This window comes from Elephantulus edwardii, unplaced genomic scaffold (assembly GCF_000299155.1).
Source record: "Elephantulus edwardii isolate Elephantulus edwardi_28Jun2011 unplaced genomic scaffold, EleEdw1.0 scaffold00024, whole genome shotgun sequence".
NCBI lineage: Eukaryota > Metazoa > Chordata > Mammalia > Macroscelidea > Macroscelididae > Elephantulus > Elephantulus edwardii.
Window position 1 is genome coordinate 7,308,046 of NW_006399774.1, and position 16,090 is coordinate 7,324,135.

The following is a 16,090-nucleotide window of genomic DNA, read 5'->3' on the forward strand; positions in this document are numbered from 1 at the left end:
TCCGCATAATGCAGATTGTTGATAAATCGTCCACCAATCTTGACCCCACATTTCTCCTCATAGAGCCCAGCCTCCCGGATAATCTGTTCTGAATATAGGTTGAAAAGGTATGGAGTTGCCTTAATGTTGTTATGTGTCAAGGTGACTGACTCATAGTGAACCTATGAACAGTGAGTCCATATCCTGCCCTGTCCTGTGCTGTTCTTACCATCTCCTGTTACAGTCACTCTGTTGATCTCTCTCATTGAAGGGCTTCCTCTCTTTGTCTGACCCTCTACCTTTCCAAAGCTGGTGACCTTTTCCAAGGATGGGCCCTCCGAACAGCAGGCTCAAAATAAGTGAGATGAAGCTTTGCCGTCCTTACCTTCAAGGAGCACCCTGGTTGTAATAGTTCCAAGATGTATTTATGGTTAAAAAAAAATTTTTTTTGTTGTTATACTAGTTTATTTATAAAATGTTAATACTTTTTTACAATCTCTGAGAGTCTTCACAATTACTTGCTATGTGTTGGAAAGCTGGACGATGACTAGGGGTGATAAAAAGAGAATTGATGCCTTTGAGCTGTGGTGCTGGAGAAGAGTATTGAATATACCACGGACTGCCAAGAGAACAAACAGGTTTGTCCTGGAGAGGGTGAAGCCAGGCTGCTCCTTGAAGGCAAGGATTCTGAGGCTTCATTTGACTTATGTTGGGCATGTTGCAAGGAGTGACCAGTCTGTGCAGAAGGACATCATACTTGGAAGGGTGGAAGAACAGTGCACGAGAGGAAGACCCTTGAGGACATGGATTGATTCAGTGACAGGGGTTGTGAGGGTAGGTGTTTCAGAGACAATAAGGTTGGCACAGGTTAGAGCAGGGTTCAGGGCTATTGAAGGGTTGCCATGAGTCGCAAGTGACTTAACAGCACATAACAACAACAACAACAACAACAACAGATATTCAGTACTCTTAACACCCCAACTCAAAGGCATCCATTCTTCTTAGGTAATCTTTAGTCATTGTCCAACTTTCAGATGTATAGCAAGTAATGGAAAAGAAAATCACTTGAATCAGCTGCACCTTAGTCTTTCAACTGGTGGCATTGCTCCTTAATACCTTAGCACGATCCCCAACAACAGATTTATCCAGTGCAATACGTCTTTTGATTTCTTAACTGCAGGTTTAAAGGATGTTGATTGTAAATCTAATCAAGATCAAATAGTTGACAGCTCCAGTCTTCTCTGCATCTACCCTGGTGTTGCCTCTCGGCCCAGTGGTGAGGAGTTTTGTCTTCTGATGTTGAGATGTAATCTGTACTGAGAAGCAGAGCATTGCTGTGGTGCGGTGATGACACAGTTGGCTGCTAACCCGCGGGTCCCTTGTTTGAATCCATCAGCACCTCCAGTGGAGAAAGCTGTGGCAGTCTGCATCTGAGAAGATTCACCTCTTGGAATTCCTACGAGGCCAGCTCTGCTTTTCCCACAGGGCTGCTGCTGTGAGTTGGAGTTGATGTGGCAGCAGCACTTTTTGTTTCAATGAGGAAGTCGAGTTACCATTGCTGCTGTTCTTCTGTGGCTCATAGTGACTGAAAGCACAACAGAAGGAAACACTGCGTGACCCCGTGCCACCCTCCCCTCATCCCCGTGTCTCAGCCACTGTGGCCGCCACTGTTCAGTGCATCTTGTTGAGGGTCTTCCGTTTTCTCTCTGACCTTCTACCTCACCAGGCATGATGTCCTTCGCCAGGAATTGGTCCCTTCTGGTAACAGGTCACAGGTATAAGATGGACTCTTATTCTTGCTTCTAAGAGGCAACTTTGCTTCTTACTTTACTCCTAACTTCTTTGAAGACAGTTTGCTGCTGCTTCTGGTGCTGCATGGCACAGCCTTCACCAACACTGATTTAAAAGCCTGAGTTCTTCCCAGTCTTCCTCATTCGTTATCTGGCTTTGTGTGCAGGTGTGTGAGGGAGACTGTTGGGTCAGGTGTGTCTTAGCACCAGTTGACGTCTTTACTCTTTAACACTCCCGACAACCTTTTGCAGCTCATTTGCCCAATGCAGTATGTTGTTGTGATTAGCATTCCCTTTGATATTTATACCTGTTGTTAGGCCCCATCGAGTGGGAACCAACCCATAGCTGACCTCTACTGGGTTTTCACAGGTAGTAAACCACATAGGAGGAGGTTGCCCATTTTTATTTGCCACAGAGCAACTGGTAGATTAGAGCCATGTGCCTTTGAGTTGGCAGCACCAATCCTTACTCCTGGGCTACCAGATTTCCCTGTTGTTGTTGTTATGTGCCATCGTGTTACTAGCGACTCATAGCGACCCTGTGTACAGCAGCCCGAAAGCCTGCTCTGTCTTGTGCCAATCTCACTGTCTCCAACACACCCATCCCGATTACCACAGTCACTGAATCAATCCACCTCATAGAGGGTCTTCCCCTCCTGCGCTGTCCCTCTACCCTACCAAACATGATGTCCCTCTCCAAGGACCGGTCCCTCCTTATAACATGTCCAAAGTATGTTACACAGAGCCCCAGAATCCTTGCCTCCAAGGAGCAGCCCGGTTTAACGCTCTCCAGGATAAATCTGTTTGTTTTCCTAGCAGTCCATGATACCCTCAATACTCATCTCCAGCACCACAACTCAAAGGCATCAATCCTCCTTCTATTCTCCCTAGTCATTGTTCTACTCTCCTCTAATGCATAACAAGTGATTGCAAAGACCATGGCCTATATCAGACGCACCTTAGTCTCCAGAGAGACACCATTTCTCTTCAGAACTTTGGAAAGGTCCCTTACAGCAGACTTTCCCATCACAATATGTCTTTTAATTTTCTGGCTACCAGTGCCAGGAGTGTTGACTGTGGAGCCAGGCAAACTAAAGCTGTGAACAATCTCAATCTCTTCACCATCCATCCTGATGCTGCCAATTGGCCCAGTGGTAAGAATCTTTGTCTTCTTGACATTGAGCCTCAATCCATATTGGAGGCTGCAGTCCTTGACACTCTGCAGCAGGCGCTTCAGGTCCTTCTCAGTTTCAGCAAGCAGGGTTGTGTCATCTGCATAACGCAGATTGTTGATGATCTTACACCAATCCTGATGTCGCATTTCTCCTCATAGAGCCCAGCCTCCCGGATGATCTGTTCTGCATACAGGTTGAAAAGGTATGGAGATGGGACGCATCTCTGGCGTACACCCTTCCCAATTTTGAACCATGCAGTGTTTCCTTGCTCCATTCTGACAACTGCCTCTTGGTCCAAGTATAGGTTTCGCATTAGAACAATCAAATGTTCTGGAATACCCATTCTTCTTAGAGTCAGCCACAGTTTGTTAGGATCCACACAGTCAAGTGCCTTTGCATAATCAATGAAACACAGAAAGACATTCCTCTGGTATTCCCTGCTTTCAGCTAAGATCCATCTAACATTAGCTACAATATCCCTGGTACCACGACCCCTTCGGAAGTGTAGTCTTTGCAATTTAGTGTTTGTAACCCGCCCATGACTTTAAAGATAGGTTATCTCCTCTTGTGACTTACAGCCTCACAAACCCCTGTAGAGTCAGCTGTGAGTCACTTCCAACTCGTGCAAAGAGGTTTTTTTTGTTTGTCATGCTGTCAAGTGAGCTTCCTTTAAATCCTTTGAAAAACACTTTCATAAACAGATCTCCTTTGATTTTCTTTAATACTGTAAGAGTCCGGTATTTTTCAGAGTTGGTCCACATGGAAGCCTGCTTCACGATTTCACCTCTCTCTGGCGAGCCGTATCCCACTGTCTCTAGAGCCCACATTTTAGTTATCTGTGCTTCCTGTTGTTTCCCCGTTTGACTGTTGGGAATAATGCTGAAATAAATGTTGATGCACACTTTGTGTTCTTATTTTCACATATCTTGGGTGTATGTCTGGGATTAGGATTGCTCAGTGTAATGGTAATTCCTTAGCTAATTTTTCAGCAACATGTCACAAAGCCAGTCTTCCAGGCACCTTTGGTAAGTAGTGAAGCGAGTTAACGGTACTACTGGGGGTTCTGCTATAGAATTAGGGGAGTCTGGCCAGATAGCACCCTCTTTTCCTTCCTCCTTCCCTCCCTTCCTCTTTTCATCCCTCCCTCCCTCTTTCTATCCCTCCTCCTTCCTTTCTTACCTTCCTCCCTCCCTCCTTCCCTTTTTCCCTTCCTTCTTTGTCACAAAGGAATTTAGAACAAGGAATTCACTAGTAAAGATGTAGCCCTCAAAACTTGATATCCCACAAAATTATTTAAGAAAACAGAAATAAGACCAAGGAAAAAGACTGTTAAAATTCCCTCATTTTAATAGTCTTCTTCTGGCTTCTTCATTAGGTTCCCAGCTTCCATCTTTCCTTTCCTGCCCCTTTCTACCTCCTAAGCTTTGTTTTGGGAAAAATTCCACCTATTCATGAATACACTCTTCCTAAGTATTACCCTTAACTTTATAGATTTGTCTTTGGCTGAAACATTGTCTCTGGGAGGTGGGTTCCAGACGTGAAGAATGCCAAGGACTACAGTCTCTTGGGTGTCCCGCTAAGTCTCTATCAAAATAAGTCTGATCTTTTTATGATATTTTTTACAGTTTTGTTACCCACGTTGCCCTATTCTGTTCAGTACCAACTGTGGTCATCTTCAGAGCCTTCAATAGTGACAGTCGGGCACCATCTAGTGCTTCTGGTCTTAGGATCCTGGGGGATGAGGTCCATGTGGTCTCTTTGTTCTCCAGTTAAGCTTCTGTGTCTCCTCACTGAGGAACTTGACAATATCAGACACTGTACTCCTTTGGCAGGAGGTCACAGCTCAGTTTCCATTGTGGTAGTGTTGTGATTAAGTGCCATCAAGTTGTAGGCGATTCACAGTGACCCTATAAATAAAAGTCTTCAACCCTTGTGTGACTTTCATCCTTTCTCCAGGTTCATAGGGTTTCCGGAGGCAAGCTATCTATGGAAGTTGATGCCACTTCTGCTTCCAAGCTTGTTTTAATCGGGGAGCTCACCAAACACTGTCCACCATGGGTAACCATTATTGCATTTGACACATCAGTGTCACAGTGTTAACACCACAGCAACCATGAGTTACCTCTGTACAGCAAAAGGACAGCCCAGTGTTACACCGCTTAGAAGAGTGTTCGACTAAAACCAATTAAAACCAGGCCTGAAGGCTGTGGATTAAAGTCATCCACCTTTGGTTTTGTAGCATCACTTTCTGTTCACTAGGCCAACTGATCTCTCTCTATGCCATTGTTGTTGTTGTTAAGTGCCATTGAGTCATAGGTGACTCATAGAGACCCTATGTAAGATGAAAAGGATGCACACTTAGCCCAGCCTCCAGGTTGTTCATTGGTTCACCGACAGCATGGAATAGTTGAGTATGGTAGTTCCTTAATGAAAGTTCCAGTCTGTGGATGTTAGGACTGAACAGGGTTTTTGAGTGAAGGATCGCTGGCATGCTCCTGTCCCGTCGCTGGGCTGGGCTCGCCCTTGGCAGCTGGGCTGTGGTGTAGAAAGTGAATTCCTTTCTGTATCCATCTTGGGTTTTTTTCTTTCTGGCTTCTGTTTTGGAGAAGCGGTTTTCAAACTAGGGCAGTGAGAGAAGAGGAGGAGTCGGTTTTCTCTTTTTCCATTTTTTTTTTTTCTCCTCTGGCAATAAGATAGATTTTCCTTTGGAATCTATACCCCTTTTCTTTTTCATTCAAGATGCCTGACTTTAACTTACGAATCTGGCCACTTGAGGATGTCGGCTTTGACACTGACAGGGAGGAAGGCCTGGGCTAGGGCTGAATTTTAAACCAGATGCTGCCTGTTCCTGGCACATTGGCTTCCTGTGAGCCTGTCGGCGAATTTGTTGTTGTTGTCAGTTGCGGCGAGGTGTACCCTGACTCACAGTGACACACGTATAACAACAAACTCCCCCTCATCCCTGGGATGCTAGAGCCTGTTCTTCCGGCTGCTGTGAATTTCAGTTCTTTCTGACTCAGTAGGCTCCTTTCCTGCCATGTTTTAGGGAACATTCCATTGTGATCCATCAGGCCTTCTGAGTAATTTTTGCAAATAGATTGCCAGGCCCTTCCTCCTAGTCTGCCTTAGTCTAGAAGCTCAGCTGGAATCTGTACACTGTAGGCGTCCCTGCTGGGATTGAGATACTGGTGGCATAACTTCTAGATTCAGAGAGGGAGCTCTGGGGGCCTAGTGGCAAGAAGCTGCACTGCAATCCCAGAGGAGCACGGTTCGAATCCACCAGATGCTCTGCTGGAGGAGAAACAATCTCCTCCTGTACCAGTCAGATCTGATTTGAGGGGTACACACACACACAAAATAATAAAATTTAGAAAAAATTTTGTGGTTTTTTTTTTTTAAAAAAAAACTCAAATCAAAACACTTCTAGCTTCATAGTAACAGCAGCTCCCATGACGTGATAGAGAGAGGGATGTTGAAAGTGCAGCCCAGAGATGCAGACAGCATGAGGAAGGCAGGCTGCGGCACGTTGTAGCTGACGCAGAACGCAGTCTTACTGTGGATGGTAGAAGAAGAACCAGGGCCTTGAGTCGTGGTGTTGGAGAAGTTGACTGAATTTCCCCAGGACTGCCACGAGAACAGACAAGTCTGTCTTGGAGTAAGTGCATCTAGGTTGCTCCTTAGACTAAGCTACAGAAGTAGTGAAACTTCTTCTCACGTACTTTGCACTTGTTAGAAGGTGATCAGTCCTTGGACATAGACACCATGCAAGGAAAGGCTCGGAGAACGAGAGGAAGACCCTCAACGAGCTGGGTTGGCGACAGTGACTGTAACAATGAAGTCGAACACAGCAGGGATTGTGAGGCCTGTGAAAGGACCAGGTTCAGATCTGTTGTTCGTCGGGTCGCTATGAATCATATTCTGCCCAATCAGTGGCACTTAACAACAAAAACACGTATGAAATCATGTTATGGAAAAGAAAACTAGTTCTACTTCTTTAAAAAAAGGTGATCTTATTTAAATTCCAGTTGCATAGCAGGAGTTTGTCTTGCCACGTGGACACCCTGCTCCCCCAGTTCTCATCCTTTCCAGCCACGTCTGTCAGAGCTCCTGTGTTCTGTGGGCGGGTCCGGCGTGGCTCTTCAGGGCCACGGCGACATTGCACCGCTCTTGTGTCTTCTGTCTGAGCTGCGTGTGCTGTTCTAGGTGCCATCCTGGCCTCGGAGCCCTGCAGTGGACAAGCAGAGATGGAGAGTCACATAGTGCCGGAGGAAGCTGGTGGTGCCTGAGGCAAAGTCCTTATTTATGCAGGCGTTCAGCGATGATGAGGTTTAGCCTTGATTTGTTCTTGGAATTGGAGTCTGTGTGAAGCTTTTGTTCATAATTTTTAGAAGTCCTAACTCGATGTTTTTAAAGACTGAGGTGCCCCCGATTCAGTCCATGGTCTTTGCAATCACTTGCTCTCCCTCTGAGAGCTGGACAATGACTAGGGATAACAAGAAGAACTGGAGCTTTTTTAGAAGAGTGTTGAGTATTCCATGGGTTCCCGAAACCCCCGAAACACGTATGTCTCAGAGAAAGTGCAGCCAGAGGGTTCCATAGAGGTAAGAGGAGGGTAGCCTGATCTCACGTGCTTTGGAGAGAGACATCAGTCATGCTTGGGAAGGTGGAAAGATGGCCAAAGAGAGGAAGACCCTCAACCGGGTGGATTGGCACAGGGATTCCAGCAGTGGGCTCGAGTGTGTCAGAGCTTGTGAGGATGTCACAGAACAGGACAGGGCTCAGATCTGTTGTTTGTAGAGTTGCTATGAATTGTACTCGAGGGCACCTGCTGACAGCTGCAGTCCTGACTCGCCCGGCTCTGTAAACCACTCTTGCTGAACAGCAGATGGCTGGGGTGTGTGTTGCCTAAGTTCCCTGAGCCTCACTTCCCTTCCTCGGAGAAAGGTGGGATTGGAAGTGGGATGTGGTCTCTTCTCGTCAGGAGCGTCATGACCTTGCTGATGCTGTCAGGGACTGTTGTAATTGTTAGCTGCTGGCCACGATCCTGCGCCATCCCCATGGCCAGGTAGGAACTAGACTGTTGTGGCCTAGTGGCAAGAACCTGCACTGCAATCCCAGAGGTATGTGGTTCAAATCCACCAGATGCTCTGCTGGAGAAGGAAGGACAGTCTCCTCCTGTACGAGTCAGATCTGATTTGACAGTACACACATACACACACACGCACTCACACTCAAATAAGATAAACGGAACTAGACTGTTGTGATCCATAGTTCCCGTAAGTGTGTTACCAGGCCTTTCTTCCGATGCTCTGTGGGAACTTGCTCAGCATTGTGTCTGTTGTCCACCACCAAGTCAATGCCAACTCATAGTGACTCTTTAAAACTGAGGAGACCTCCCTCTAGGGTTTCCTAGTCTGCGGTATTTATAGGACCAGATTGCCAGATTTTTTTCCCTCCTTCAGAGCTGCTGGGTGGGCTTGAACCACCAACCTGGCTGTCAGCAGCTGGGAACTTATCATTAACCCACCAGGGCTCCAGGCAAGCCTTCACTGATAGGTGTTGGCCGTGAGTGTGCACTGGCTGGAAGCTGAACCTGTGTCTCCTCATGGAGGACAAGAATTCTACCACTGGACCTTGCGTGCCTCATGCCAGGCTCTTTATCCACGTCTCATAGAATGAGAGAGTTCTCTTCCAGTGTGGAGAGAAGGGTACAGGTGCAGGGCATTGAGGGAGTCAGCGGGGAGCTGCACCTTGACAGAGTCTGACTTCAAAGCTCTTTAATTGCACTCGCGATGCTGTGCTTTACAGCTCTAGGATTTTGAGAAACAGATTTCTTGCCACCTTTCTCTGGAAATAAGTCAGTAAAGAACAAAGGGAATTTTCTACTAATTAACTGAATTCATTGAATTTTCTACTAATATAATTGAACGTAGTCTGAAATAAACTTTTCCAGCTCACCTTTGTTGTATGTGTGTGACAGTGACAGTGACAGTGTGGAACAGGACGTGCATTGCAGGGTGAATCGGAGGGAGGGATGGGAGAAAAATGTGTGTCAAAGAATGACCGGAAACCCATCCTTTCTGTAAACTTTCACTAAAAAGAAAATGATATATGAAAAAAGATTTGTTGTTGTGTAGTGTTGACTCAGCACCAACCCACTGCCCACTCTCCAGTGAGTTTTCAGAGTCTAAATCACACGGGAGGAGATTGCCTGTCTTTCTCCTGTGGAGCAGCTGGTGCATTTGAAACATGTGCCTTTGAGCTTCCAGTGAAACTCCTTACTGCGCTTTCTACTAAAAAGTTCAAGTTCCAGCATGTGAACTAGAGAAGCCCTAGGGGCATAGTAGGCTACAAAGGTCACTGGGGAAAACCTGCTGGCCTGCAAATGTCGGCAGTTTGAATCCACCACTCACTGCATGGGAGGAGAAAAGAATCTTCTCTCCTTAAGCTCTGCAGCTTTGGAGACCAGATCGAGGAGCATCATGACTCAGAATCAATCTGATGACAGTGGGTTGGTTTATTTATTTAAAAAACAGATGATAAGAGCTAACCCAAATGCAGTGGCCCGGGGGCAGGAGCTGCGCTGCTGTCCCGAAGGCACACGTTTGGAAGCCACCAGCCACTCTGTGGAGTGTGGGTGGACATAATGTCTCCCATGCAGTTTACTGTCTCTGAAAACCTGCTGGAGGTCAGCTGTGGGTTGATTGTGACTCAGCGGCACACAAAAGAACAACAAATGAAAAAAAATATGATAGCAATTAAAAAAAAATTGTACAAGGTTATTCAAACTCCAGCTTGTACCATGCCTCCCTCATATCCTGAGAGACCAGTTGGCCTAGTGGACCGAAAGCAATGCTATGAAGCCGCAGGTGGGTGGCTCTAATCTGTGGCCCTCGGGCCTGTCTTTAATTGGTTTTGGTGAGACTTTCTTCTAGGTCGTAGAGCCCTGGTATGTCCACTTGCCGTACAGAGGTAACTTGTGGTTGCTGTGAAGTTGAACACTGTGACTGACACTGATATCTCAAATGTGATAATGGTTACCCATGGTGGACAGTGTTTGGTGGAGCTCCCCAATTAAAACAAGTTTGGAAGCAGGAGTGGCATCCACTTCTGTAATAGCTTGCCTCCGGAAACCCTATGAACCTAGAGAAAGGATGCAAGACACACAAGTGTTGAGGACTTTCGTTCATAGGGTCACTATCAGTCGCCTACAACTCGATGGCACTTAACAACAACAACAAGAACAACAACAAGAAGAAGGTTATTCAGACAACAGATTTCCTGGAAGAAAAAAAAAATGGTGCCCATGCTCCCCTCACCCCCATTGCGATTTGTCATAAAGGCTGGGTTTAGGAATTGCCATTTGGTGACAGATGGACACGTTACCTTTTGGTATTTGTTTATATGAGAAAAGGAGCCCGTTCCTAGGCCGACTGCTATGTTTAGGTCTACAGGGCTGGGATCTTGCGAATTCCCTGTTATAGTAGAGGGAGACCTATATATAGGGGCACTCAGCTTCAGTGTGGTGTAAATCCACGTCTTTAAAAAAAGAAAGCAATTACTGTGTTTGAGAGCCAGGCTATAAAAAGTAAATGATATCATAGGACAGCCAAGTCGGGCTTTCACTGTGCGGCGCACACATCCCTGCCTTTCCCATCCCTTTGTGCCCTGCGGCTCCAGAGTGGGAAATGCAGGTGCTTAGAAGTCAGGAAAAGAAAGGAGGGAACAGAACACTGGAGCTCTTCCCTGTCCACACTCGGGCTCCAAACCATGAGATGGAACTGGCGGATGAAACAGTTAGCTAGCTTTTTATATGATGCCAGTGAGCATTTTGTTTGTGCTTTTGTAAATAAATGAGGGTGTTATTTAATGTGTTCTCATGTCCAATCAATGATTTATTCATAGCAAATACCTTTTACAAGAAACATAAATGCAGGTGTGGATTTCACCTGATGGAATGCACAGGGATCAGATCAGTTACATCACTGGAGAAGTTCAGTGATCAGCAGTGAAAACGAGGCCAGGTTTGGACTCTGGAACAGACCATCAACTAACTCATGTGCAAGTTCAAATTAAAGGTAAAGAAGATTAAATCATATCCACAGGCATCAAAATTTGATCTTGAGTCTATCACCCTTGAATTTAAAAACTAACTCAGGAATAGGTTTGAGGTCTTGAGACCAGGTGAGCTGTGGGAAGATATCAAGAATATCATTCATGAAGAATGCAAAAAGTTACTACAGTAAGGAAGGAAAAAAAAAAAAGACCAAACTGGATGTCAGGAGGACTCTGAATATTGCACTAGAATGCTGAGAAGCCAAAGCAAAGGAAAGAAATCAAGAAGTTAAGGAACAAAATAGAAGATTTCAAAGGGCAGCTCGAGAAGACAAGAAAAAGTATTATAATGAAATATTCAAGGAACTGGATTCAGAAAATCAAAAGGGATGAACTCGTTCAGCATTTCTCAGCTGAAGGAACTGAAGTTTCTCCTTGGAGGCTAGGATTTTGAGGCTCTGTCTCACATACTTTGGGCACAGGTCCAGGAGAAACTGGTCCTTGGAGAAGGACATCATGCTCAGAATGGTGGAGGGACAGCACAGGAGAGAAAGACCCCAGATGAGATGGATTGATATAGTAACTGGGACAATGAAAGTAGGTGTGTTGGAGTCAGTGCGACTAGCTCAGGACAGGGCAGGCTTCAGTGCTATTGTACATAGGGTCACTATGAGTTGCAGGCGACTTGATGGCAAGTAACAACAACAACAAAACCAAAGCCCAATGGCCTTCAACTCAGAACATCCCCACAGGACAGACTAGAACTGCCCGTAGGGTCCCAAATGCTATAGGATCTTTCTGAACAACTACCACGTCTTTCCCCTGCAGTGGGATTCAAACCACTAACCTTTTCATTGACAGTAGAGCTCTTTAACCCCTGGACCAAAAATGGATCTTTGAAGTTCTAATAGTACCTGCCAAGTTTGCCAAAGGTGTTTGAAAATATGTTTTAAGCACATACAAAAACACATGAGCCCTTATAAAATAATGAAGAAGGGAGAGGAAGAAAGGTGAGCAAGTAAACAAATGAAATACCCTCTCAGCCCTTGTTGGTGAACGGCTGGCTTTCAGCCCATCCCATGGCTCTGAGAACAGGGCGTCAGGGGAACTTGGACCTTGTCTTGTCTCATTTCAGGAGTTGAGTCGGCGTCTCTTTCCAGATCCTTCTTGCTCTGAGGCTCCTGGAAGTCCTGCTGTAGGTCTTATTGTGATAGTTGATTTCTGTGTGGAAACGTGAAACAGCCCATATCTACGCATTTTGGTGTGTGTTTTCAGCTGCTCTGCATGGGGCTAGATGAAAAGGAACCGTTAATAGGAGGAATGTGTAAAGCCTGGGTAAGCTGTCATCTGCGACTTACGAAACAAGTGTTCCCCTAGGGACACGCTCAGAATTGCAAAGGATCACATCTTTATTTACTCCCTGGCAAATACACAGTCTTGGCATCCTTTCCTGGCACATTTTTCTCCCCAGAGCTCTCATGAAGAATCACCCCGTTATCATGAGAGTGGAGTGTCTCTCACTTTCCCCCCTCTCTGCCCCCAAGGGAAGGGGGTAAAATGTGTTTGTGCTAAGCAGAGACTTTGCACATTTCTGTTGGTGACTCGCCTTGTTCTCAGGGACTGGGTCACTGGACCAGGTCACTGGAGAAGGCAGGGAAGTGTGGAAGTAGCAACTGCAAGGCTGCAAGTTGGACGTGGTGCACACAGGAGGTCAGCTTCACGCCTGACTCACCCTGATTTCCAGCAGCCTGTGCTCTACAATAGAGTGGAGGCTCTTTAACAGAGTGGGGGGGGGGGGCTGGGACAGGTAGATCTTGGTTACTGGACATCACTAGATAGAATGATCTCCCTTTCTCTGTCCTTAAAATGCCACCGTTACCATGGGAGTTGTATTCCTATCCTGAAGGTGGCCCCTCTCTGGCAATTCACATCCACCAGCCACTCCAAGGAGAAAGAGGGACATTCTCCTCACGTGTAATTTGTAACCTACAACAATCTGCTAGAGGGTCAGCTGTGAGTTGGCTCTGACTTCAGCGTGAGTGAGGCATAAGGTATGTAAGATGTATTGTGGTGGAGTTCTGTTGAGTCAGAACTGACCTGTCACTGACCTGCCTGCAGGTTTTCAGAGGCAGTAAACGACATAGGAGGATATTGACCATCAAACCTCACATCTTCGGGTTGGCAATGCGTACAGACAGTGTATATAGAAAGACATTCAGCTAAGCCATGGTCTTTTCAGTTATGTCCTTAGCATCTGAAAATAGGGCCATAAATAAGGATGAGAGAAGAATTGGTGACTTTGAATTGTGTTGGAGAAGAGTGCTGAATGTGCGTCCCTTGGACTGTCAGAAGAGCAAACGTGTCTTTCTTGGAGGAAGTGCCAACAGAGTGCCCCTTATAGACAAGGATGTCTGAAGCTTCGTGTCACATACTTCAAGCATATTGTCAGGAGGGGTCGGTCTTTGGATCATGACATCATTTCTGGGAAAGGTGGAGGGTCAGAGAAAGAGCAGCAGATCCTCAACAAGATAGAGTGAAATCACGGACTGGAGCGTATCACAGATGGTGAAGATGGCTCCGGATAAGGCAGGATTCAGAGCTGTTATTCACAGAGTGACTGTGAGTTAGAGTGGACTTAATGGTACCTGATGCCGAGGCAGTGTGGTGTGTAGGGAGCCGTGCAGCTCACCCGAAGCTGGTACCTCTCTGTCGGGTCAATCCCTGAAAGAGAAAGATGGTCAGTCACCCATATTTGAATGACTTTTAGCCTTGAAAAACCTTCTGGAAGGTGAGCTATGAGTTGGTTCCAACTCAGCCACGATGAGTAAGAGTGAGTGGCCCCTGGAGAAGGTGTTACAGAGGCTGTGCTGCACGGGGAGCTTGCTGCTAACGCAAAAGCAGCGTTTCCTGGCGATTTTCATCCACCAGCAGCTTCTGGGGAGGACAGACAGTCTCCTGTGTGATTTCCTGCCTCTGGAAACGCACTAGAGGATCAGTTATGCCTTGATTCTGACTTGATGGCTACACAACAACATGTAGGGATCATAGAACATCCTAGGATTTTTAAAGTCGTCTTTTATGCTCATTAGTAAAACTTAATTGTTTTTGTTTTTTAAATAGATACTAGATAAAAATGTAGGACACAGGAGAGGAGCTGCAGTGGCTTGGTGGTTTACGACGTTGCAATGCCACACCAAAGGCACTTGGTTCGAATCCACCAGCTGCTCTGTGAGAAAACGATGAGCTGTCTCCTCCCATGTGATTTACAGCCTCTGAAAACCTGCTGGAGTGACAACAGTAACAACAACAATGAGAGGACAGAGTAGAACGGCTCTGTAGGGTTTCTAAGGCGGCCTTTTGGAAGCACCCTGTCACGTTTTTCTCTTGTGGAACAGCCACTTCCGCAGCGTTAAGTTGGAAGGAAGGGGATTGAAAAAGTCTTGCGAGAGCTGCTCATTTTGCTCCAGCGATCCTGGGAGGAGATAAGGGTTGAATGGAGCTTAAAAGCTCTGAGCTGGCTAGCTGTTCGACGGGCTTAGCTGATGAGCTCTGCTCTGTCCTTCCAGATCCCGTGTGTCTCTCCCTGCTGGCCTCACTGGTAGAAGGACATCTGCTGGGTGGTCAGTAGGAATGCTCGGCTTCCTGTTTGATGGAGGGGACGTGTGTTAGCTTTCTTTTCCTCACATCTGAGGAGGGCTTTGCTGCTGCTGTTAGGTGCTGCTGAGTCTCTTCCAACTCCTAGTGCCCTGTGTGCGGTAGCATTGACAGACCTCTCCCGTCCTCGGAATCACTGTTGTGTTGGAATCCATCATCACAGCTTGTGTGTCCTTTTATCTTGTCGGCAGTCTTCTTTCCTTTCACTGACCCTCTCCTTCACGGTATGATGTCCTTCTCTAGAAAATACTGCCAGCTCACGAATTCTGGATGAAGCTTGTTTTTTAGAGAGGAGGAAGCTAAGTTTCAATCTGCTGTTCGTTATAGAGTTGCTTTGGGAAATGTAGGCAGAAGGTATGGGTGTGCCCGGGAGATTTCCAAGACCTTCTAGAGAATGAGGTTCAGGCTCTCATCCAGCAGGTTTACTCGGCTTGAATCTTACCAGACCCAGAAAAATAAAGGCAAGGAAATTTCAAGCTGTTTAATAGGTGGCCGAAGAGATTTCTTTTTGTCTTCATTCCATAACCTACTTAGCAATAATCAGGATGTAAGCATCTGAGGATATTCATGGTTATTGGTAAATGAGTTTCCCTGAGAATCTCTGTCCCTCTCCCTGACTACTGCTGCCTATCTTTATCATACGTGGCTAGGAGCTTTGAAGAAGATTGATGGAAATGGCATTCACTGGATACTAATAATTTTAATTGATCTGACATTAGACTGAAATTCCCATTGTGAAATGCAACAGTTACAAATACTTGGGATTGTAGTTAGGTTTCGTAAGCCCATTGGAGGGTTCAGCTATGCTGTGACTCGATTCTGACACACCAGCAGTGAGATTTTTAGTTAGATGGTCTAGTGGTAAGGAACGGCTCTGCCAATCAAAAGGCATGCAGTTCAAATCCATCAGCTGCTCTGTGGGAGAAAGAGATAGACAGTCTCTTCCCATGTGATTTTACTGCTTCTGAAAACTGCTGAGGGATCAACTCTGAGTTAGTTCTGAAAGATCAGCTGTGAGTTAGTTCTGACTCAGTGGCATGTAAAAACAATCTGCACACACGCGCATGCGCAGACACACACACACACACACACACACACACACACACACACACACACAGAGAGAGAGAGAGAGAGAGAGAGAGAGAGAGAGAGAGAGAGAGAGCTCTCGTTGCTTATTGATAAGGAATTGTGCTGTCAGTACAGAGGTACATGGTTTAAATCCACTAACTGCTCTGCAGGAGAAAGGTGATGACCAGCCTCCTCCCGTGTGATTAACTGCCTCTGAAAACCTGCTAGAAAAACAACCCCCGTAACTGGTCCTTCCTGGCGACAGGCCCGAAGTACACAGGTCAAAGCTTCAAAAACCAGCTGAAAAACTGGATGAAATATGTTTACGGCATTGAAGTCTATGGGGGAGAGAATAGTCTAAAAGTATTA

The 16,090-nt window shown here is 46.1% G+C and overlaps 1 protein-coding gene across 1 annotated transcript in view; it reads left to right on the forward strand.

The window, feature by feature from the left end:
- TIAM2 (T-cell lymphoma invasion and metastasis 2) overlaps nucleotides 1-16,090 on the forward strand; it is a 537,146-nt gene that overhangs the window by 232,912 nt on the left and 288,144 nt on the right. The window contains exon 2 of the mRNA XM_006882752.1: nucleotides 7,864-7,888. The gene's annotated coding sequence lies outside the window, so the exon portion shown is untranslated. The remainder of the gene's footprint in view (nucleotides 1-7,863; nucleotides 7,889-16,090) is intronic.